Genomic DNA, 21,690 nt, shown 5'->3' on the forward strand with positions numbered 1-21,690 from the left:
CGATTAAACAAAGGTACTAGATATCTGTCTTTTTCGTAATGTTTGTTTTGTTTCGTTTTACTGCTTAACCTTATAAAGTGTAAATTCTGATTTACAATCGATGAATTAAACTTGTTTACAAGTATTCAAGGGAGCACTTGTGTTTGTTGGTTCCGTGTTTTAGTTCTTTATTTTATAGTTCTTGATATTCACCTCTGAAAATTAGACTAAAACAATTATTCGCCTCAGGCTCAGTGAATCTCGGCGAATATTCCCCTCGACTTCGTCTCGGGGAATATTCGCCGTGATTCACTTCGCCTTCGGCGAATAATTGTTAAGTGTATCACAATATCTGAAATTTTGTTGAAAGCCTGAATTCTTTCTAGAAGGTGGATAAAGTTTCGTAAAAGAGAAGCAGGAAAGTTACCGGTTTACTTTAGCTCAAAGATAACTTTCGATAATCTTAATTCGTATTACGCACTTGTTTCAAATTGATAAACAATGTTAACTAAAACCCTTTCCCGCTCAAGGAAATAGGAAATATCGTCAAAGTCAAGTCCGACGGCTCACTACTGAAACATGCAGCTCAGCTTAAGCTAAGCTCGGTCATCGTGAACTGAAATTTTGATTTTTTAGGTAACAGCAAACAAATCGTCTTGGTCTTCCCCACTTTGAAGCTTTTGTCGTCTTTTGTACATGTTTAAAAACAGAAAAAAATACAAAATGAAAGAACAAAAAATGAGTTTTACAGCTCAACGTTTTTATACTTGTGCATGAAACTGCATGCACTGTTTCTAAGCACTTTTATTCCGCGCTAGCAAGCTCTGTTCAGTGCGTGATCGCACGTACCTTAAAATTTAGTGTTTATTTCTCGTTGAAGCAAATTTTTTAATTTATTGTATTCTTTTTTCTCACTAAAATACCCCATACTGTCACATTTGTCTTTTTTGTGTCTTACGTTTAAAATAAGGTATCGTGAACTGAAATATCGATTTCCTGTAGGTAACAACAGGCAAATCTTTTTGGTTCTCCTCACTGCAAAGCTTCAGTCGTTTTGTTTAAAATATAAAAAAGCTTTTGACCGCCTTTTTGTGCTGTCTAAAGCGTTATTTCAGTGATTCGCTTTCGACCGTTGGCTTCTGTTATTCTTTCGACTAACATTCCATTTAACTTACTTTCAGATATCCAGACCAAGATGAGCCTAAATATGTATTGTTCAATGCTTTATTCATAACCGCCATATATTTCTTCAAATTTCTTTAGTTCGTCGATCTCGTGTGTCAACAGGGAATAACCGCGAACACTTAGGGTGGTCTGCCTGTGGACAGAGCAGGAGTTTCTCGGCCACTTCAGTATCGCAGTTGAACAATTTTAATTTCTCGACCAATCAAAACGACGTGAATGTAAGCTATATATACAGAAGAGGAGTTTCTCGGCATTTTTAAAGAGCCGTTAAAATTAATTTGATTACTTGGAAGATTGAAAAACAACGTGACTTTAAGCTTATTTTATAAGTACACAGGATCAGGAGTTTCTCTTACCCTTAGGGTATTCTTGACCTATGAAAAGCTAACAGATAGGCAACCAATTCTCGTGTGAAAATTTCGACTAACAACCAAAATTAACAAAAAATACGAAGATTTCCTAAGGCTTTACAAAAACGTTTTTGAATGACTGCGCACTGAAATGGAAGGAATGAAACGAGTTTTTGACATCATAATTGGTGTTTTTGAAGATGACCGCAGACCGATTCCTCAGACCGCACCGGACGGCAACGTCAACGACAACGTCTGGTGGAAAATGAATTATATTTTACTTGAGAATCTCGCAACATTCCGGACGTATTCTGCTTTTTTATCGTTTTAAGAACTAGCTCCCGCTGAATGCGTTCACCCCAAATAGAAAAACCAAAAGCTAGCCGTCGTGGCTGACATTGTCCAAAATACGCAGAATTTCGTCATTACACGTTGTTGCACAGGTAGCCAAAGCTTAAGATACTACTGAAAATAAATAAAATGATCTTAAATATCAAATGTTTATTGTTTTGTCAATCTTATATTACATATTCATGTCAGCTTTGTTCTACGAGTGAAAATAAGCATAACTGATGATGTACTAATTCTAAAATTCCTCATAACTATCAAAGCGAAGCGAAAGGTCGAACACTTGAGCCGTCAGAGTGCCGACCCGTCTTCATGAAATGAGCTGTAATTCTTAAAGTTTACCAATTTTCACCCAAAACGCCTCAAATTCCTAGGCTTCGATAGTCACTCTATACAGACATGCCCAAAAAGTGCCCAATGTTACATATTTTCCCCGGTAAAACGACAGTATTCCAGTGGTAAACCTCTACGAACCATCCGCGGCCCGAGCTCTTCTGCATTTAATCATATGCAATTTGGAACCACAAAGGCCACTTTCTAGGGGAGGTGTACGGAATTTTGTTTGTTTACATCTCATTCCTGAGCTCATGAATTTGAGGTCATCATGTGTTGCACGCGACATTCCGAAGCCTGGCTAAATGAACTTTGGGTTAGGTTCTAAAGTGCGAGAAGTAAAATCTTCAGAATTTTCTCTATTTGTTTTCTTTTCCTAGGACTTAGCTTAGTCACTTTTTATGAATTTAAAAGCGTACATTTTGTTTTTCTGTTGCAGTTAAAATGAACACCAATTTTCATTTGTGCTTGTTGCTGATTATTTTGGGGACCATTACTGTGCAGGGTGCTGTCACCAAGAAGAACTTTTTTGCCAAACGGGGGGTTGGGGGGGGTTTTGGGGGGGGTTTGGTGGTGAGTGTTCCTGAAAAATGATTAATTTTGTTTTTTTAACAATTGACAACTAATATCAAATGTTGTGTTGGTGACTTCTATGTGATGGCTAAGCAGTGAACAATTTTTTTCCTGTTAACAGGGCGTTGTGATTGGCCGCATGGGAGGTGTTACTTCATTTCTGATAATTGTCCACCTGGCACCGTTTACTGCAGCGATTATTTTTGTTCTTTTAGTACCAACAAATGTTGCTGCAGCAATAGGTACGACTTTGGCGAATACTCAACTAACGTTGGTGATATCAGTTCCATTACCATTGAAATTCATTTTTTCTTCCTTTCCCGGGCAGAAAAAGGGAGGGAGAAATAAATAAAACGGACTTATTAAATATTCAAAACATTTGCCTACCCCCAAATACTGGGGTAGTTTCTAACAAGTTACATACTTTATTGAGTGGCAGCTGCTCAAAAAATGGAGTCTATTTTAAACAGCGTTGTGCTTTTGTTGCTTGTTGCCAGACGAGCATGTTTGTTTTGGATGCTAACAAGTCTATGAAATTCAATGAAAGTAAGCGTACTGATCTTTATTGCCTCAATTTCTTGCCTCGTCGTAATTAGATTTTTTTGTTTTTTCAGGTACTGATGTTCATGAATAAAATGACGGCCTTTACTAAGTAACAAAATGATTTGCTGATAAAATAAACGCTTGAGTAAATTCGGGCGTTCTTAAGGAAGGACTTAGTTGTAGTCTTAATAAAGCATAAAAAATAATGTAAGAAGGGGATGAATAAAGGCCGAGTCATTCAAATATATGTGTCTTTTGTCTCCACCCTTGCATTAAATATAATACTAGAAATTAAACCAGAATGTAAAGAAGAAAGGAAAATCATATGCACGGATGTTTTTCTCTCTGAATGGAAGGCCACTGATTTCAACAGTACAAGTTGAGACTAGCCAGGAGATAAACTAATAAAGCAGAATTGAAAAGGAGATCAATTCTAAAGGTGCTACGAACCTCAAAACTGAGCTATAGGACAATTGCATCCTCCATTCTGTTTTGGAGTGTTTTGAGTGGAAACTAAATGAGCCAAGTTCTCTGAGTTTTTTTTTCTTCTCTACTCCAGAAAACGTTCTTTCACGATTTCGTCTAAATATACAAAATTATAAAAATTGCTTTTATAAGGATATTCTTTCTGAATTGAGGATAAGCCCATAGTACTCTAGACTTCTTGTTTGAAACACAGGCCTTAAAAAAAGGCTCGTGCCTGTCGCACCACCCCAAACACCCCATCATCATCATTTTAATTCAATTTTGTTTTCTACTGTTCACAGTTCTCGATGTTTTCGTATTTTTATCGATCGTTAAAGGCGGGAAAAATAATCGAAACCCAATTTTTTTCCAAATCTATCTTATAAAAGGAAACTAACGCTTGTGCTCGTTGACGTATTGAGAATGCAATGAATCATTCAATCAATCAATTTATTAACGTCATGACGTAGGACGAGGTTGCCCTTGTATCCGAGCCAGAGGCTTGTGTATAAAACGCATGACAGAATAAAAACAAGTATAAGAAAGCTTAAAAACGTGAGGAATTGAAATAAAAAAGAAATAAGGAATAAGTCATTCAAAATAACAAAAATTGACGCAAACATCTAGAGGGTTAGGCATTGCTTATAAGTGCTTCTATAGCCATGTTATTTTGGGACCTCAATATTTCTTTTTGAGTTGCCGGTGGCTTTTTGGGCTTGATAACCAGCCTGTTCAGGAGAGCGTGACTCTTTCGTGACTCAGTTAGCCTGACGTTTGTTTTAGGTCAAAGTTAAAATGAGTGACAGATGTCAAACAGAAGGTTCGCGCGGTTTTGTCGAGTGAATTTCAAGGAATTAGCTTTCGGAGCTATGTTGTACACGTTTTATTGAATTAAAAATTGTGTTATTGAACTGATTCTTTTCCATCGTCGCAAGACAGCCGTTATTCGCGAAAAATGTGTATGATGTATCTTTCTAAATATTCTGGAAGCTTGAACATCATTACGCCTTGTGCTTGTACATATTAAAGTGTGTTTGTGGCCATATTTTTGAGTACGAGGTACTATACATGTATATCGATTGGTTGTTTCTCCGGTGGCCTGTTTGGGCACATTCACGGAATGTGCCTTTCGTCTGAAAACGATTGCTTAATAGTTAATTAACTTTGTTCCTAAAAGGAGGGGAACATCCCTTTGCTGCCCCCTGCCAGATTGAAATTTAGATTAGAGTCACAGGCCACCACTGCCACCTAAGCGGGGTTTCCTGCATTGAAGCTAGAAAATCCTCCTGCTTTTAAACTACAGTATTGTCAACCGGATAACACAGTCCGGGTTGCGGTCTCCAAAATGTGCAGAATTTAGCCTGATTTCGCGTAGTTTGGCAGAGGACTACAAGAATTTGTACCAAGATTACAACTGAACACATTAGCCTCCCACGCAGTCGTTTTTAGGGGCGATCGTGTTTTACTCCACAGGGGAGTGAAACACGATCGCCCCTAAACACGACTGCGCGGGAGGCTACAAACACATGTGCAGAGCTATTGTTCATCTCATTAAATACTTTATTTGTTTGTTAATGTTGGCACTGCCGTTGTAGCTTGCTAAAGCTCGTTACGGAGTTAAAAAAAAAGAACTGTTGCAAAAAAAAAATCAAACGTCAACTTCGTTAATGCTGTAATTTTATTAAACTTACCATCACGTTTTCGGAACTTATTTATTCATCATTCCAGATGCTTCAACCGTGAATATTTATTATTCCTTTTCTTTAAAAACGGTTATTCATTATTTATTATTTTGTATCCATCTCCAATCCAAGAAGAATGGTCATTAACCGCTTACAGAAACCACCCTGGTCCAGCTATGTATTTCACAGCCTCAAGTGAGCTCAAATTTGATGTTAATTTTAAAAACAGGGGAAAAAAAATTAATAACACTTTTCGCACAGTAATATCGTTTATGCTACAATGTTTCGAAATTTGATATCTAACAGAAGCGGACAGCTGTCAGCCACAAACAATGGGCTCGTGTAATTAATATATAACTTGCCGACAGTTGTGAACGTTTCGTAAAACCGCGGCAGCAGTTTTACCTCATCTCATCAAGATACCGGTAACCAAGATTAAGGTAAGAAATAGCTCATCCTGAAATAACTATCTATTCTTCTAGTTTTCTTAAATACCAAAAAGAATTATCGATGGTGAGTTAGAATATGATATATTTTTGTCGCGTAGAAAATGTAGTTTTGTAATTCAAAATAAACTACGCTAAAAAGGATCGTTTGAACCTTGATATATTTTTTTAAGTACACTTCAGTCGATGTGTTCTGGATCAATCTTTTTAATAACAATCGTAGCATTAAATGTCAAAATGTCGATGATTAGCTCAAGTGCCCTGTCACTGTAAAAGCTATTTTACAGTGACACTTTTATTTGACCTAAATTTTGACGGGACGCAACGTAACCAAATTTGATTAAAATTCAGGTTTCAATTTCATTCGGATTAAATGTTAAAAGAACACACTTGCAATATGAGGGTTTTGGCGCAAAACCAAAAAAATGCGTTCGGGGCTTCGCCTGGCTCGCCTGCCGGCTTCGCCATTCTCGCCCCTCACTGTTTTTTTGGATTTGCGTCCAAAACCCTCATATTGCAAGTGTGTCAGGGTTAGATGACAGCCTTTCAACCCATGCACATGTATCTAGGCAAAGGCACCCTTTTAACACTTGTTGAGGACTGTCCTAAAACAAGTGGCCCCCGCCAAGCCCCAAAGAACAGGCGCGCCAGAATTATTTTTCAATTGAACAAATGCTCTTATTGAGTAAACGAAGATGGGAAGAGGGAGAACTGGAGAAATTAACTTGAGTGTAAAGAAAAACTTGAAAAGATCTCGTGGAAAAGCGTTTACAACCTACAAAAAAACTAAAGAAAATGAAAAACAAATAACAATCTTTTTAACAGACGAGCTGATTGAAAAATTAAAAAAATTAGACAGCAGTGTTGTCGCAAACGTTTTAACAAGCTAAACAAAACTTGCACGCTCCGGTGAGTGCATAAATTAAGTTTTCCGCGTATTGCTGCCTCGATGTTGTTGATCTTTTTCAGGCTTTTTTTTTTTTTTTTTTTTTCTTGCATGTAAATATACCGTGAAATATTGAGCTAAGAACTTTCTAGCACATAAAAGAACAATATAAGATCACGGTAATTTTATTACCAGGCGTCATTACTATTTTTAGTTAATAGGTTATTTCCCGATGTAATGACGTCTTTTGTGACCAATCACAGTTAAAATTATAACTATATATTATTCACATAAGCTTTTTTGTATTACACAAGCAAGCATGGCCGATGTATAAAGACGTTTATCAAACCTTCATCGAAAAAAGAAGCAAAGACGCATCTTACGGACATGAATCATTTGGAAACGACAAACGAGGGTCCGATTATAATATTTAACATCAGCTATTCGTGCCTTCGCTTCACGAAACCGAAGCAATTACGGACAACAATCAGATGCTTGGTCGCGTGAATTTTTATCGCAAGGTTAAGTATATCGGAAGCTTAAAGACGTTTATCAAACCTTTCTAGATCAAAAATTAAGAAGTTTTAACTCAGTTTATCGACATAAATCATTTGTAGATGTCTAACGATGGGATGATACAACTTTAGCGTTTGCTAAACTTGACAAAAATTATCTTAGTCACAGGCAACACCACATGCCAAATGGGTTACGGCGTAACCCGAATTGACAAAATTATCTAAGTCACATGCCTTAAAACGTCAACACATTAGAATACCAAATGGGTTATGGCGTAACCCGAATTGACAAAAACTTGCAAGTTTACAAGCTTAAAATATTCTGACGTTGTCAAGGAACAATTTACCTTAGTTACCGTGGCCATGAATGTCCGCCGTTGTCAACGAACAATTTACCTTGGATACCGTGGCCATAGATGTCCGCCGTTGTCAACGAACAATTTACCTTAGTTACCGTGGCCATGAATGTCCGCCGTTGTCAAGAAACATTTAACTTAGCAACTGAATAAAATTATTTTTACTTAACACACTTGTAATGTTTATTGATTGCTTATATTAATAGATACAATATTGTTTCACGGCTCCCAAGAAAAAAAAATAAATAAAAGTGAAATAACCCCCTGCTTCACACCTATTTTTTGGTCAAAACAAATAAATACGTGCGGCCCATCTTTTGCTGGCGGTCGCTAAATTATTTTGTCGCAGTCAGAGCGTGACGTGCAGGTCGAGGGGGCTTGGGTCTTTTGGAAAAGAAGGATCGTGGATCGTGGATCGTGGAAAAAGGAACGACAGCCTCAAATGTTGTTCAGACAATCAACAACCTCTTTAGTGATGACTCGAATATTTTTTTGCCACTCTGGCGTGAAATATTCAATCACAAAGTAAACAACAAGATGAGCGCAGACAATCATTCTTTCATTAAATGAAAAAATGTTCTATTGGACTGAAATTTTATTTCGAAATGTCGGTGGTGCTTTCGAGAAGTTTTTTTTTCATTTTTTGTCTTTCTGCTTTCATGATCTCTTGTCGTATTTTTTCGATGTCTGGCTGTGAATTTGTTTGTTTGTGTGCAAAGCTTGAACGTAAAGTCTCTTTAAGTTGGCGATATTTCTGCATTTCTCGTGTGATCAGTTGAAACTCTTTGTCAGAAACAAGATTATCATTCAGAGCTTGTGAGACAGAGCTGTTTATCGAGTCATGTTTTGCAACAGCCAGAGCGAGGATTCTTGAGTGCTTATTAACTTTACGTTCAAGCTTTTTGTTGATAACTGACAGGCCAGTGGAAGCTGCGCCAGATATACCTGCTACTGCTGCAACAGGAACGCCGATAACAATTCCAACACCAGTAAGTGAAGTCGCAACAGCTCCAGAAGACAGAGCTGCCGTCACGGCGCCAAGACAGACCACGGAATAGTGAATAACTTTCCGGACTTTTTTATATTTTTTTAACACAAGCCTGTAATGCTCAGCTTCAGCGGATATTTCTTTTTCAATTTTACTTATTTCAGTCAGCCGAAAATTCTCGGCATTTGTTGGGAGGCTTGGATAAAGTTGTGTTTCTTCGCGATCACCATAAGCAGGGGCACTCGGGAGAACATTAGCAGATGACATGGTCTCGTATACATAAAAGTTAATTTTGTATTTAATTTAATTCAATTCCAACTCATATGTAAGATTTGAGCCGTTAAAATCGAATGGCTTTCCATTCTCATCTCTAATCGAAAGAGTCAGAGATGATACATTTTCTTCAGCAGAAACGTCGCGCAAGACGTTAAAATGTGTATTTTGGTAATAAACTTTTTCATACGGTTTTCCACGTATGTCAAAAAACGCTAAAAGGCTTGATGGCTTACCATTTAGCAAGCTTTGTTGCTTGTCGATAAGGTCACAGTTGATGAAGTAATTTTTAGGATTTGAAACATTATTTACCTCAATTGTTTCAAAAAATTCCTTTTCAATACTTGCGTAATTCTCAAACCCAGGCAAATTAAAGAACTTAATAAGACTTTCATTCAGTCCAAAAGTTTTTAAATTGGGCTCTTTTGCTTTTATTATCAATGAACGGCCTGCAATGCCTTTTGTTACAGAAAACATGTTTTTCTCTGGAAATCCTTTTTCAAAAATACTCCCAATGTCATCGAGTGAGAAGTTTCCTTGCCGTATATAACGCGCCTTTTCTTCCTTGTTCACTTGTTTATAAAAAACTATTCCATCCTTTTCCAAACTATTCCAGCTGTTGTAAAGAGAACAACTTAAAAGCCGGATATAGCTTGGTTTTGGAATAGGCTGGTCAAAATAAACAGTGTTCGGATTTTCTTTTGTGGTAACAGTCAGCACAACCATTTTTATATTAAATAAAAATAAAAAATGTTTAATATAAAAGAGGACCATGGATGCAAAAACAAGAGGTTTTATGAAGTGGATGAAAACCCCAGAAGCAACTACAATTTCTAAAGCGGCAAAAGACAATGCATGGAAACCTTTTCTTGCAAAATATCCAAACTCTGACCGAACAAAATTTGTTGCACAGGTTGAGTTCGCGTACAACCACACAGCAACGGCAGACATTTATTACAAGGCAGGGCAAGGCCATTTGATAAATGTTTTTGGCTCTGACAGCAAATATTGGAGCCCAGAGATGAAAAAAGCACTGGGGGTGAATCAAATTTCAGGCGGTTTTCCACAACAGCTGTCACCAAGCGGCGCAAAAGGCTCATCTTTGCCAATTCCCGCGGTTGGATTTCACGAAGCCGCACCGAGTTTGAAAAAAATATTTAACAGCAAAATCAACATCTACGTCACACCAGACCAATATTTCACAACGAAATTAAGAGAGATTTTTCAAAAAACAAAACTGAAGCATACATCAGGAAAAGAGTCAAAAAGGTGGCTTGCTAGCCAAAATATGGGCTATTGGCCACAGCAACTTAACTTTGCGGTATGGTGCGCGACAACAGGCTGCGGTATAAGTCGAGATATTTTCGATGAAGAGCACTCAGCTCTTAGCTTGCCACCGATTGTGCGTAATTTTTATCTTTTTCACGTTTATTTCACGATAAGGCGAATATTGTTTCAGATGGGGGGAATTCAGAGCGTAAGCGCCTTGCCAGGCGACCCCACTTTTAGCCAGTTCGACAACAAGTACGACGTGGCTTCTTACAAAAGAATATGCGCTGAGTTCGGTGTCGACCCGTCAAGCGATTTCCGTTTCACAACAGGCGCAAACCACGGACTTGGTAACGTTTATATCTGGATTACTAACATTGGACCAAACAAAACTGGAGCAAAATACCCCGATTACGATAAATTTTCGGATGAAGGTGGAACTGCAAGCAAAGGTAACTTGATTCAATACATCGAGCCAGACGACGCTGCATATGCACAGGCAGACTGGTTTTGTCCTAACGGCACTGAAGGGCTTACTCAGGCAGGTTTGTCGAGAGTAAACCAGTCGATAGAGGCTTTTGTCTACTGTATTCTCGGTTCGCAGGTGAACGTTCGAAGTAGCATACTTGGAACAGGCGGCCGTGCAAAGGAAGCGCAAAGTGAGTTCCTCGTGTTGGTTGAAGACGCTATAAGGCAACCTGATCTGGCAAAGTCGGTCCAAAGATACCAACTAGCCATCGACGAAGCTAAGGTTCGGCTTAACCTTGCAGTCTGCCCAGGTGCCTGGCTGATGCCCGCTCGTATGGTGATAAACACAGAAAGCGTTGTTGGTTACAATAACCAGCTTAAGCAGGCTGTTGTTGGGATGAAATTAGGAGTGAATGATGAGGTTAATAAAGCTACAAAAAAAGTGGGCGCAACAAGTATGAGCGGTTGGCCATCAAAAGTTAATAGACCAACAAGTCATTCGTCAAACCCGATTCACAAAGCTGCAAAAAAAGAGCCGGCGCCACATACGCCTTCAGCGGGTACTGTGACAAAAACAGACGAAAAGCAGAAGCCAGACACTGAAGATACAGCACACGAAAAAAACAAGACCTACCTTATTGCTGGTGCCGTTATTGTTGCGTTTGCAGTCAGCCGAGCTTTTTGAGGGTGCCCAAGGGGCACCGGAAACCCTTCGGGTTTTCCCTCTAGCGCTTAGCGCTCGCTTCGTTTTGTAACTCGCTCGATAAGAAAGATAGCAACACCGACAATCAAAAGCCAAGCATTCTTGCCGAGGAAGCTGATCACCTGGCCGGCCGTTCGAAACACAAAACTGGCGATCGAGCCAAGGAGGCCCGGCAGAATACTTGCAATTTTTTTGCCAAGTGTCTGAAGACCGTCACCAACACCTTTTGCTAAACCTTTTAAACCGTTTGAGAGAGAACTCAGAATTACGCCAATAGTCGTGCCAACGGCAAGCAAAACTGCTGTGGCGGTGAAGCCATATTTTTTGAAAATCGCTTTTACCTTTTCTCTTAATTTGTCTGTTAAAGACAATCTTTCGATCTCTTCTTCTCTTTCATTTTTTATTTCATTCATTTCTTGATTCAAGTTATCAGCTATTTCGCGAGCTTGTTGTCTTTCTGCTTGTGGCCTGTTTTCGTCGTTTGCAATATTTTCTTGTTCTTGTCTCTCTTGTTGTATTTCCACTTCCCTTTCTTGCCTTTCTGTTTCGTGTTGCTGGAATTCTTGTAAAGGTATTGTTACCCCAATCACAGGCTCGTACTCTACTTTTTTCAACCGATCTAATTCTTTCTGTAGATCAGTGCGCCTTTCAATTTGTAGTTTTGCTCTTTCTTTAGCTTTTTTTCTTTCCTCCGGGCTTTCATTGTTATCTTCTGCTGTTTTTTTGTTGTTATTGATGCCTTCTGAAAGACCTCTTATTTCATTTTCAAGAGTTAATCGACGACTTGGACCAAGGGCTTTTAAAACTTCTTTGGGAAGTCTTATATTTATCTGGTATTCTTCCTTGCCTTGAATTTTGGTTGTTAAATTATAATAAGGCTTACCTGGTTTAATTAACCCGACTTGCAGCCTTCCATTTCCATCTATTTTGTATTTAATCTTTGATTTGTCAGCTGATGGAAACTCTTTGTCAAGATAACTCGAAGCAGTGAAGGTTGTTGTCGCACTATCGTCGGGGATTTCAGGAAACATCGTTGTTGTTTCGTCCGGCCTATTCATTGTGGTTCTTCTCCCAGGTATTCCTTCACTAGGTCCGGGCGTTGATGCCCCTCCAGGTTGGAATGGGCCTGTTGTATCGCTGTCATCGTTGTCATTACGGTCGTCACGGTCGCCTGTATGTTCCAAAAGAGGATCTCTGTCACCAAAGCCACCTTCTGTCGCCATGTTATATTAAATAAATACATTTTTTAATTTAAATATACAATGGCTGTCGTGAGCGAAAGACACCGACCAACGTTCGAAGAGAAAACACCAAACGCGCTCAAGGCAGACAGAGTGCGACATCGCATTACATTTAACCCGAATAAAGCGTCTCCAGAAGAAATTCTGAGAGTTGCTGTGCCTAAGCTTGAAGAAGGCGTCGTTCTCGTGCCAGGCTCCCTGGCTCTTGTGTTCAACTTAACGGTGAGCGGCGAGCCCAACAACTTTCTCGTAAACAACGTCACCCGGGCGCTTGTCTCAAGGATGGTGGTCAAGTTTGCTGGAGAAACGCTGCAGGATACGAACGCTTACGACGTCTACAAACTTTTCGAGGACCTTTTTCTGCCGGTAGAAAAGCGCAGCAACATGTTTCTTGAAGGTATCCAGTCCGAGGATTTATGCAAAATCCGTTCAAACGCTGGTGACAAAAAAAAATCAGGAGTTGACGCGGAAAAGAAGCTGGCAGAAGTTTATGGAAGCAAGTATCGTATCCCGCTTGATCACGAGATTTTGAGAGACCATGGCGTGTTCTATCCGCGCGCACTCGCAGACGAGCTTGTCTTCGAGATAAAACTCAACAGTCCAAATGTGGTTGTAAGAGGAACAGATCCATCAAAACTTGGGTATGAGCTAACTGACATCCAACTCGAATACGAGGCTATTTATCACAAAGAACTTGCAAGAGAAGTAGAAAGCACTTACATTAACGGCAAAAGTTTCTTTTACGAGCATGTGCATAATTACAAAACGATCACAGTAAAAAAAGCTGCTGACACGATAATAAACGAAAGCATTAACGTCCCAAAGCGCTCCTTGAAGGGACTTCTACTTCTTTTTCCTGAACCCCACGCCGCAGGTGCAAGAGATACAGAATCTTTCTTTAACCCTGACATAACAAATGTAAAAATCAGCGTGAATGGCGTTCCAAATAAGGTGTACAGTCAGGGCGTTGAAGGAAGAGACATGTGGGAGGAAGTTCTCAGGTTCTTTGGCAAAAACGCAGACCAAAAAATGTTTAATAACGCCACAAAGTTTTATGCAGAAAAAAAGTTCGGGCTTTTCATTGACCTTCGCTCCATGAGCGACAACAACATGCACGGCAGCGGGCTCCGCTTGGTGAACACAAAGGATGGCGTTAATTTAGAGATACAGAGAACAGCCTCAGGATCAGGGAATGTCAAATGCTACATTTTCGCTATCGCTGATGCACAATTTTCTATTGTAAATAAAGAATTAGAAAGTGTTGAGTATTGATATAGCTTTCGCAAAGCGAAGCATGGATCCTGCCAACATACCCTTCAACGCTCTCATTGTTGGACCAACGAACTCAGGAAAAACAAGGTACGTGGTCAATCAGCTTTATGGCACTTTCCGAGGCAAGTTTGACTACATCGTGCTAATCTGCCCGACGTTCGTGCACAACAAGACTTATTATCGCTTTGCTGAGGAAGATCTTCGATTTTTTGTTTTAATTTGTGAGCAGCACGAGGTGGAATCTTGGTTAAGGCTTTCAAGATTTCTTTTTGAGGGTACGAACACGCTTATCATCCTCGACGACTGTGCTGCATCGAAAGATGTAAAGGGAAGAACGGGTGAATTGGTGAATCTTGCTTTCTCTGCTCGCCACGCAGGCTTGAGCATATGGGTGTTAACTCAAAAATTGACAAGCATAACATCCTCATTCCGCGAAAATGTTGCGGCAATCGTTTTCTTTTACACCCCCTCTGCCAAGACCACGAAGGCAATCTTTGAGGATTACGCTGGCGAACTTGCCCATGAGGATTACAAAGAAATCATTTTAAAGCTAAAAAAAAATAAGTTTTCGCATCTTGTCATTTCTCATCGCCACCCTTACGGCACAAAATTTTCTTATTGAACATATTTTTTAGAGTAATAAATGGCTGACCCGTTCGCAACTTCTCCTCCCGAGAGCGTCAAGGGCGCTGCAAGTGAACAAGAATTAGCTTCCGTAATGGAACTGCTAGGAGCTGAACCAGAAAGTACAGAAAGCGCTATGGCACTCATTCAAGGCCCTGACATTCCTGCTTTGCGTGAACAGCTTGCAATCCTTGTTTCAACAGGAAAAGCCAAAGAAGCAATCGGTGTGCAACTGACACACGAGCAGGTGAAGCGCTTGACAGATAAAGAAGTTGAAAAGTACTTAAAGAGATATGAGGCATACGTTGGATCCAAAACAACCGACAGCTTGATTGACAGCTTTATTTTTCTTGTTACTAAAGTCGTTGGTATGGCCGTAAATATCAAGGACGTCAATGATTATCAGAAGGAACTCAAAAACGACTACATCATCAGCAAAGAGCTGTCCACTTTGGCAGGCGGTCTGGCTTTGAAATGCGGCCGCTTTCTTGCCGTTGCAAATGCTGCGCTCATCACAACAAAGCACATTGATTTAAACGAAGCTACAAAGTCGCACACTTCGCTGTGCGAAACCAAAGGTGCTTCCAAAGATGCGGACACAAACACTACTGAAGATTTTTCTGAGCAATGCTAAGAAAATGCTAAGTAATTACTGAACAATGCTTAGCAATTGCTTAGCAAAAAATCTTGCTGAGCAATTTTCTATTTAAATATTATTTTTTTTTTATTATAAATGGCCGAGCTCGAACCAACTCCGATCGCTCAAGAAGAACAGAAACAAGTTACTTCAACAACTCCAGCAACAAAGCCTGCCAAAAATCCAAAGCGAGTTGCTGCTGGCAAGCTTGCAGCTGAAAAAACAAAACAGGCTCGTGAAGCACAGAAAAAAGCTGCTGTCGAGGCTGCTGCAATAATTGCAAAAGAAAAGGAAAAGAAATCTGCTGCTGCAAAGCGAAATGTAACACCACCGGCCGTAACGGAACCAGCTCCGCCCGAGGCTCAGCCGCAATCAAGCGGTCTCACCACAAATCAATGGATATCTTTGCTTGGTATCGGCGTTGCAATCGTTACAACTTATGTGAAACGCGAAGACATAAAAGCCTTTATAAACGAAAAAAGAAGTCCAACATTTAAAGCTCCGCCAACTCTTATAACTGATGACACACCAGGGGTCCCAGAGGAACCCCGCGCTTTGCGCGTTACAGCAGAAAGTATTGGAAGGGTTGCAACGCGTTCTTCAGACACGCCTTCGACAATCCAAAATGCCATTAGACCTCGCAAACAAAGAGGAATCCGTCCGATGGATTAAAAAATTTCTTTTGAACATTTCTTTTTCATTTATTATACCGACAATGTCCCTTGGTTTTATTCTTGACAGCCTTGTTAAAGGTGCAGCTATGGCTGGTATTGCATTACTTTGGTTTGAATTTTCCAAAACTTGCGTTAAAACCGCTATTCGGGTGCAAAAGGATGAGGATACAATTTTTAAAAGAGGTATAAAAAAAACAAAAGAAGTTGAATCTGGTGAAGAAGTTGCAAACTTTGCTTCGCAAAACGGTGAAGAATAAACAAAAAAATTTTTCAATTGAATATTTTTTATTATTTTATACTGAACCGCCATGTCTGACAACAAACTCGTAAAAACACTCATGGATGCCGCGACTCTCACTGGCCTTGCCGCCGGAATCGGCTGGGCTGCCAAAAAAGTTGTAAAAGAAAACTTCACATCCGACCCAAGCAGCAGTTTTATGAACTATGTAAAGTTCACAGCCGTCATGGCTGGCAGCGTTGCACTTAAACAGTATCTCGAGGACCAGAAAATTCTCCCAACCAATTAAAAAAAAATTAGAATAGTATAATAACAAAATGGCAAGCGTCGCGATTATGGCTGGCGGAGCTATCTTGAACGCTGCTGCTTTCATTGGCGGCAACTATCTTGCTCGAGCTTTGGGTGGCGGAGATGACGCCGCTTTGAAAGAAAAAGAAAGACACGACAAAGCTCTCGAGGCTTACCAGGCAGCTTACGCGAAGTACTCTCGCGACCGCACGAAGCTTCTCGACTGGATCGAAACCAACAATGAGATCAAACAGCAAGCGAAACAAAACTTTACGAACACAGACTACGCTTTCAAACTCTACAACCAGGCACATCCTGACAAACAAATGATTCCTCCGAAAGAACCCAAGTTCTCTGATTTCTATCAGCCAAGTGAGCAGCAGAAACAAGGTGAACTTATGTTCGTTGGCGCTGGCGCGCTTGCACTTGGGTACGCTGCCTTTCGGTTTCTTTAAACTTTTCTTTTTTTCTTGTATACACATGGATGCAAAGATTTTTGCGGAGCAAAACTTTTCGAAGAAAATCTCGAAAGTCTACTATAGCCCCCAGGGCTACTGGAAGGGAATTGCAGCGATAAAAAAATTAGCCGAGGCGGCCAAGGTTTCCGAAGATGCCGCAAAAAAGTGGCTCGTTAAGCAGGCCCTTTGGCAGATCTACCTTCCGGCACCACGATACGTTCCTCGCCCAAAATTCGATGTTTCTTCTCCAAACGCGGTCCACCAGGCGGACCTTCTTTTTCTGCCACACGACAAACTGCCGCGAGGGCGAAAAGTTTACAAATACGCTCTGACTGTTGTTGACGTTGCCAGCCGATTCAAAGAGGCCGAGCCTTTGACCTCCAAAGATTCAACTGAGGTTGCAAAAGGTTTTCAGACAATTTACAGGCGAAGTGCACTAAAATGGCCACAGATGCTTCAAGTTGACCCTGGTCGCGAATTCATGGGAGCTGTTACCAAAGAAATGGAAAATCACAAAACCTATATTAGACGCGGGCGTGTTAACATTCACAGAGATCAAGCTATTGTTGAACGTTTTAATCAAACACTGGCAGGGCGCCTGTTTGGTTATCAGTACGGTGTCGAGATGAACCTGCCATCTGGCCAGCGGTCGACAGCGTGGGTAAAAAGGCTACCCGAAGTTGTTGCCGCTCTGAACAACGAAGTAACCAGTCTTACTGGTAAGAAACCTGCTGCTGCAATCAAAGAAAAGGCTGTTTCGTCAAAACCGTCCTCAAAATATACAAGACCTGTTGGCAAGAAAGAAAAAAAACTCCCCTCTCTCGTTAATGTGCGCTTTCTCTACCAACCTGGCGAGCTGGAAGGCGGCGTAAAAAGGGCTACAGATCCGATTTGGTCATTAAAAGTCTACAGCATTGAAAGGTCTGTTACTAAACCTAATCAGCCAGTTCTTTATTACTTGCACGATGGTCCAAAGCGCGGCTTCGTGCGTGAAGAATTGCTTGTTATTCCTCCAAATACACAGTTACCACCAAGCCCTTAGTGCTTGAGCCCCTTGGGCACTCCTGAGTGGCTTTTTATTTATTAAAGCACTCTAGAGAGACCTTTGCTTGGCGGCTAGTTAGTTTTTTCACTCCCTTTTATGGGGCGGTGGGCTCTTTTTTTTGCCCCTTCTCTGCAAGAGCTTCGCTCTCGTGCTCCGCACCCATCCGATAGTGCCCATATGCCAAAGTGTTTATCCCATCTTCATTTATCCATCTCTTTGTGTCAAATGGCGACAGCGATTTTTTGTTTACCACTATTGAATGCATCTCGTGGGCATAGCTTCTTAGCATGTGCATTTCGTGAAAGCTTTCCTTGTTTTGAAAAAGTGCATCTTTGAAGTCTTTATGATTTATCTCATTTTTCGTCACGCACTCTTTCACCCCCTTTGCCTTTTTTATATTTTTTTCGTCCACTTTCAGCGTGTTACAACATTTTGACTCACTTGCTTTCGGATGTTTCTCTTTTATTTTTTTGACCAATTCTTCGTCGTTTGCCATTATTACCTGCATTTTTTCCCCTTCGCAAGTGCACTCTTTTATTTTTGCCTCAGGAAAGTTTTTCTTTATTTTTTCGATTTCATTTTCGCTTTCACCTTCTGTCATTATTGAATACATTTTCGGCCTCAAACAAACACACTCTGAAATCAGTTTTCCTGCGCATTCGTCTTTCATTTTCCCCAACACCTTTTTGTTTTCTTTCGAATAAAGTGAATGCTCTTCGGGGTAGTCGCTTGTGTCGTACTCGCCGATGTTTTTTGCCATGTCCGCGTAAACGTCTTCTGTTTCTATCACAAGCAAAAGGCTGTCTGTGTCTGTATACAAAAGCTCGCAACGCTCCCCGTACTCCTTTTTCAGATGGTTGTAAAAGAAGTCATACATGCATAGCTTGCTTACGTCAAGGATAGTCATGCCTGTGTAGACCGGTTTATTGAGAAACAGCTTACTTTTTCGCATGTCTATTCCGACAAGATCGTTTGAAAACATCACGTGCCTTGAATACAATGGACTTGCGACCAATTTTCTTATTTTATTTGTCTCGTCGCTTCTTACTATTCTTATGTCTACACGGTTTCTCAGGTTTTCCATTGTTTTTCCAAAAACCGAGTTGTTCATTAGCTTGTAAAAGGTCTTTTCAAAGTTGTTTTTTGCTTTTTTTCGGAATTCTGTGTTCATCCGGATGTAGGGCTCCATCCAGCATTCCTGTTCAAACTCTAAAACCCTGTGCACTTTTTTGAGTTTCATTCCCTGTTTTAAATAAAACTGCAAGTTTCGGTAATGCACGACGTAATTGGTTTTGTCTTCAAGCGTTAAAACAAGCTTTTCAGTGTTTGGGGGGTTTAATTCAAGATCATTCATTAATTTCTTTTGGTAAGGCGAATACATTTCTTTGTCTATTTTCTTTTTCTCTGGCGCTAATGGGTAACTGTCGTGAGCGTCATGCAGCTCTTTCGGATATTCTAACTCCACCTCCATAATCCATCCAGTTTTTGCATGCTCTTTTTTTGTCATTATTTCTTTTTCTGTTGGCATAACCTTTTTCCATCTAAAACCACTTTTCGGAAGCGGCTTGCTCATTGCCCACCCGTAAAGGTTATTCGCATCGAGATACATTATGTATTTTTTTGGTTGACTCGGATCAAATCCCTTAACATATGGGTTGTTCGCCTTTGCATATCTCTTGCTTACCGACGAAATCCCGCCTCTTATTCCCCTTTCGACGAAGAGGTGCATTTCGTAGTCTGTGAGTAACTCAAGCTCCACACCTGTCTTTTTCAAAAGCGCATCCCAAGAAAGACCTGGCGACGTGTAATAATTTGCGGGATCCAGATTGTACTTCTCAAGGCATAATTTTCGAAAGTTTTCAAAAACGTCCGCTAACAGGGTAACGTCCGTTTTGATATACAAATCGTGGTAGTCTCCAAGATTTTGGCAGCCAAAGGTTTCCCACACTTTTTGCGCGTGTGCATACTCTTTGTCTGTTATGTGCTCGCCTGTAAGTTTACTGTAGAACTTTTCTTTTTTCGGCAAAGTTGTTTCTTTAAATCTTTCCCATGAGTCCATGTATTCATAGGGATAAATCCCCTTTTGTGTTAACAAGCCAAATTTTTCTATAAAAATGGTTTTTGCTTCTTTGTATCCTTCATCTGTTATGTGGATGTTATTGACAATTTGCCATTTTTCTTTAGTTTCGTCCCCACCTTTAAAAAAACTTTCACTCAAGTTGTTATAATTAAATTCCTCCCACACTTCAACGTATTCGCTTGGATATTTTCCGTTGTCTAACAACAGTTCACTTTTTTCAAAGAAAACCTTTTTCGTCATATTTAATGCATCCTTCGGCGTATCTTCTACAAGTTTTTCAAGCTTTCCAAGTAAAAAGTTCAAAGTGTCAATAAACCTTAAACCCCCCAGTGAAAATGTAATGTATTTTTCCATGTTGTTTGCAACACACTTTACCTCTTTCTGTGCCTCTTTTGAAATCTTCGAAATTGACTGCATCAAATGGTGAGCATCGTAGCCACTCAGGTTATGAAATGCAACTGGTATTTGAATATTTTTTGGATTTATTTTCATCATTAAGTTACACACGTTGTGCGCGGCTCCTCGAAAATTGCCTGTTATGTGACAATGATCCCTCACCGCATCCTTGTAGTTCGGCTGGATAAGCGGCTCTTTGCACGCTAGGCAGTTTTTTTGGTTTTCAGCGGCTAATTTGTGTGATTTTTTTTCAAGCTTTTTTAGCTTATAATGGTTCCCGCTATTAAGAGTATTCGCCAATTCTATTCTTTCGTAATAGCATTTTTTGTGTAACTGTCCTAAGTAACCAAACTCCTTTTTATTAGATTTAAGCCAAACCGGCAAAGAGTCTAAAAAGTTTTGTTTCACCAACGATTTTTCGCAGATGTGACAGTTTTCGGCTTTTTTAAAGTTTGCCCAGTCTTTTTGCGTCATAAGGAGAGGTTTTGGCTTTGACAATTCATATCTTATTTTCTTTTCTTCAATTAAAAGACAGTTCAAAAATACTTCAACGGCGTTTTCTCCTCTGTAAACGAATGGTTTTTCGTGTTCACCATCACTTCTTACACGCGTGTAAGCGAATCCGCATGCCTCGTGCTTTTCTGTTTTGTACGTGTAACTTTTCTGGCGGTTCTCGGGCGTTTCTCGGCGCTCTTTTTTTAACAATGCCTCGCCGTCGGCGTAAATCGTATAAGGCGCTTTCATTTGTTTTTGGTAGTTTTTAAAAGAAAGGGTGTTTTTCTCCTCATCTGGCATTTCGATTCTTGTTGGCTTGCCTTTGACCCCATTGCAATACTTTTTGTGCTTTTCAAGCAAGTCTTCTCTTGTAAAATTTGTCAAACACATCATGCAAAAGTGTTTTTTGTTACTGTGTTTGGTTTGGTCGTGTAACAAAGCGCTAATTCTTTTTATAAAACAGTAGTGCTGTTTCAATCCTGACTCAATCAACATAAGGTTTATACGGGGTATTTTGTTTTCTTTTTCGCTTTGTCTGAGAGGTATCACACACCCGTCTTTCAAGTGCCACCCAAAAACATTTATTGCAAGGTTTCTGTTTTGCGCCTCAAGCCTGTCAATCTGCTTTAGGGGTGTCGGAAAATCGATTCCGTTGTAGTTTATGCCGTCATCAACGGGATATTTACTTGTTCTTTGAGGATCTTTTCCGTTCGCAGGCGGGAATAAAGCAGCTCTCAAAGCCCATTTTAAACACTGGTTGTCACTGTTTTGCACGTTAATAATTGCTTTTTTGTTTGCCAGTTTGGGAGGCAAAGGCAAGTAAGTTCCTCCGCGCAATGGCCGATAACGCGCAACATAGGTGTACGCCCTTGTTATTCTT

General features: G+C 40.1%; 1 protein-coding gene and 1 long non-coding RNA gene across 2 annotated transcripts in view; one reads left to right on the top strand and one right to left on the bottom strand.

The window, feature by feature from the left end:
* The window catches only part of LOC144636323 (kelch-like protein 25), a 164,626-nt gene that overhangs the window by 112,621 nt on the left and 30,315 nt on the right, over positions 1 to 21,690 (bottom strand). The window lies entirely within an intron of this gene.
* LOC144636627 (uncharacterized) lies at positions 2,895 to 3,556 on the top strand. The gene is made up of 2 exons (XR_013567579.1): positions 2,895 to 3,010; positions 3,383 to 3,556. It is a non-coding gene; the product is annotated as an uncharacterized LOC144636627 (long non-coding RNA).

Source organism: Oculina patagonica, chromosome 13 (genome assembly GCF_052425735.1).
Source record: "Oculina patagonica isolate OP01 chromosome 13, crgOcupat, whole genome shotgun sequence".
NCBI lineage: Eukaryota > Metazoa > Cnidaria > Anthozoa > Scleractinia > Oculinidae > Oculina > Oculina patagonica.